Raw genomic sequence first — 3958 nt, forward strand, 5'->3', positions numbered from 1 at the left:
TTAGAATTGGGTAAAACCTTAAGACTATTAGTTCTTATCAGCTGCATTTTAAAGGTGGCTCCATTTAATTGAGAATGCTAAGGTTTTTCAAAAATTTTTTAGAAAGCACAAACACATACATACACATGCACATACTCATGCATACACGTGTACGCACACACACACATATACCTTTTGGCTATTCATGCTACAATTCACTAATGCATTGCTGTTATTAGGTCCAGAAAGATGTTTAAGTGAACAAGTGATTTTCCAATATTTCATCAATTCTTATTTCCATTTGATTGGGTAAATACACACAGACACACATTTGTAGGGCAGTGCGCTATGAAATCAGGCTTATAATTTTTCCATATGTCTTACATTCATCACCTCAGTATTTCAGATTGTCGCCTTACTGTGTGACAGGGTCTAGTGACGGCGTAAGCACTGCAGTCTTTGCTTTGCCTGTGTCAACACTGCCTGCTCTGCAGAAACTCACTGCAAATCCAATGATTGCTTTCTGACTCGTAGGGAACAGTCTAGATCAGATCAGTACGAGGAACTGGAGGGATCTTTTATAATTGCTGGACTAAATCGCTACAGGGAATGGTTCTAATTTAGCATGAATGTGAGCCTAGCTACGAAGAGAGTTAAAACCCTATGATGTATTCAGGCAGCATACTTGAATGTGTGCCAAAACTTCCATTATAACCCTTGCTTGCTGGGAGTTGATACTCTGCCACATTGCGTTGAGCTGCAAATTGGAATATGATATCTAAATTTCACTTTAAGGTTAGAATTTATTATACTTAAACTATACAGAAAACACACACATTGAGACAGAGAGAGAGACAGAGAGAGACAGAGAGAGACAGAGAGACAGAGAGAATCACAAGCACACATCTCTGACAGAATGCTCTCAGGTTCCTTCACTGCCACATGGGCCAGTTCCCTGAACTGTCTTCATGTCTTCGGCCTTCTCACCCTTCTGTATGGAAAATTACTGGTGTGCCTATCTGCTAGTTTATTGAGTCAATAAACATCTGCTCAAGGGGTTGGTGGTACAGCTCAGCTGGTGGAGCAATAACCTGGCATATGCAAGGCTTTGGACTCAATTCCTGATCCTGAAAAATGTATAACACACAAACATAAACTGAGAATCCCCTACTCTTCATCGACTGTGCCTTGAGCTGGAGCTCCCTGTAGGGACAGCAGGTGGCACACACTGAAGCCCACGCTGGAGTCTTGCCCAAGAAACCCCAGCTATACACTGAATTTTTCATATTCTAATCCCTACTCTGCCAATAAATGTATACTTCTAGGAACACTCTTTGAACCATCCCAGTGCATGAGTGACACTCTTTGAATACTTTTTTCAAGGTCATATATCACATGGCGAGTGTGTATCTGTCATGGTCTTTTCTTAAATTTTTCTGGTGAATTTCAGAGAGAATTTGCATAGTCACAACACAGTCACCTAAGTAATAATTGTGAGGATGTGTGTTAGTTACTCCTTGGGTTTGTCTGGTTTTTGTTTTGTTTTGCTGTGATAAGACCACTGACAAACCTCAGCTTGAAAGCAAAGGGTACACAGATCCCAACCATAGATTCTAGAAGGAGGGAGGGCAAGGCAAATGTAGAAATCTGGAGGCAGAAACTGAAGTCCAGACCATGATGCTTTCTGGTATACTCTTTAGGCTCATGCTTGGCGGCTATTTTTCTTATGCCTGTTAGTGATGTGGGATTCCCCTCTGTATGTTGTGAATATCATTGGTTAATAAAAAAAAAAACTGCTTTGGGCCTGTAGCAGAGCTATAGGGGAACAGAGCTAGGTAAGGGAAACTAAACTGAATGCTGGGAGAGAGAAGGCAGAGTTAGGGGAAGCAACGTAGTCTGGTTGGAGATTGATGCCAAAACTTTACTCGGTGAATAAGAAGTTAGAGCTAATGGGCCAAGTAGTGATTTAATTAATATAGTTTCTGTGTGATTATTTTGAACTGCTGAGATGCCGGGCAGCAGGGAAATGAACAAGCAGCCCCCTTACAACATGTTAGGACCAATTGCCCAAGGGGCCACGAGCCACAGTGAACTGGGCCTTCCAACACCAAACATTGATTAACAAAGTGATCCATAGGCTTGCCTACAGGCCCATCTGATGAGAGCATTCTCTCAACTGAGATTCTCTCTTCCCAGATGACCGTAGCTTGTTTCAAGCTGACAGAAAGAATGAGTCAGCACACTCCTTACACTCCAGCTGTCTTACTTTATGTGCAGTTCTTTGTCTATTTGTTCACTTACCTTTATTTTTAAGGCAGTATCTTAGAGGTAGTCAAGGATGGCCTTGAACTTACAGCCTCATTGCAGAACCTCCTGTAAGCTGTCTATAAGCATGTGCTGCCATTTCAAGAGAGATGAGCTTTGTGCTGTTATTTTCTGTGCTGGTATGAGTCAGTCAGTCCCTACTTTATCATCCACTGTTTGTTTTTCTCTGATGCTCTCACCCTGTGAGGCAGATTATGTGTTCTACATCTGTAAAATAACTGGAAATCTTTCCTCAGAAGTTGAATAGATGATTACTCTTGGGCATTAACTATCAATTTACTTATCAAAGCCAACTCAGCTTAGTCATGGTACACAGAGTTCAAAAAATATTGTTGAAACAAAGGAAAGGACGTTCTGGTAGATGGCCCGCTCTCAGAGATAACAGAGGCACAGGAAAAACTTCAGATTCTATGTGTTTTGGAAATCATCTTTCCCATTCTCTCATCTGAACACGAGGAGATGAAGGCTGAGCTTTTTTTCTGCTTTTCAACGTTCTGTGCTTATGAAAAGATCCAGAAGACAGAGGTAGAGTTCCCATCCAACCACTGATCATACACTTAGGATTTCATTCATCAGTGACTATCAAAAATCCTGTAAATGTCAAGAATTGTGCTAGATGGTGAGGACCAAGCAGCAGAAGATGCTATTCTGTCACAGTGGAGAGCACTCTGTGAGGGGGAAGCTGAGTAAGCAGAGAGAAAAATGAAGAAGGAATTACAAACTAAGAGCCATGAACAAAAACCTCTTAGAACCTACAAGAAGGTTCAGGAGTCCAACTCAGCCTTGGTACTCTCAAAAAGTATCTGGGAAGATGAGAAGTCTGAGTTGAAATTAAAAGCAAACAAACAAGAACAGATGAAAACCAAACCAACTGAGGAACAATAACACCCCCAACAAAAATCGCCACCACCGCTGACAACAAACAAAACAAAAACAGAGACAGGAGAGAGGAGACTTCGTGATGGAAAGGAAGCTAACTCTTTATCTAAAGCCATTTTCTGAAGACTGCTGTGAGGGCAGACCTGTGGTGCTGTTACTCTCACTGCCCGTGTCCTGGGCCTTGGTAGCACATTAGCCAATAAAACGTGTTGACAAAATTGTTGGTAGCTGTTGAAAACAACTCTGCGACATTTATTTCTTCCACACAGTTTGAATGCCTGCTAAGAGCCTCAAATTGGTTAACAATGATAACGTCATTTGTGGGGAAATGGGCAACTGTTTTAAAACACCAAGTGTATAAATAATGCTATTTGAAGCTCATTGTGATTTGTGTTTTGTTCTTTTAATGATTTGTTTAGCAAATAGCTCACTCGATATTTTCTGAATATCATGTGAATTATAGAAAACTTCCAAAGACTTGGAGTATTTATTGGTACTGGCTTGACTTTTTATGTTATTTTAACTCATCATTTCCTAGATTCAAACTTTGTAGCTAGAATGTGAGTTAACGATTCTACTTTTTTTTTTATTTCCCAAGTAGCCCTATATACAGTTTTAGGTGCTATATTCATAAATAAAACCGCATATTCCTGTATATACAGTTGACTTTCTACCACTTTTGAAATTTAAAATTAGGTATTTTAGATGCTTACCAAAGACCAAGGGCATCTTGAGGCTTATTAAAGATACAGAAGAAGAGAGAAAGAAAGAAAGA

Source organism: Microtus ochrogaster, chromosome 6 (genome assembly GCF_000317375.1).
Source record: "Microtus ochrogaster isolate Prairie Vole_2 chromosome 6, MicOch1.0, whole genome shotgun sequence".
NCBI lineage: Eukaryota > Metazoa > Chordata > Mammalia > Rodentia > Cricetidae > Microtus > Microtus ochrogaster.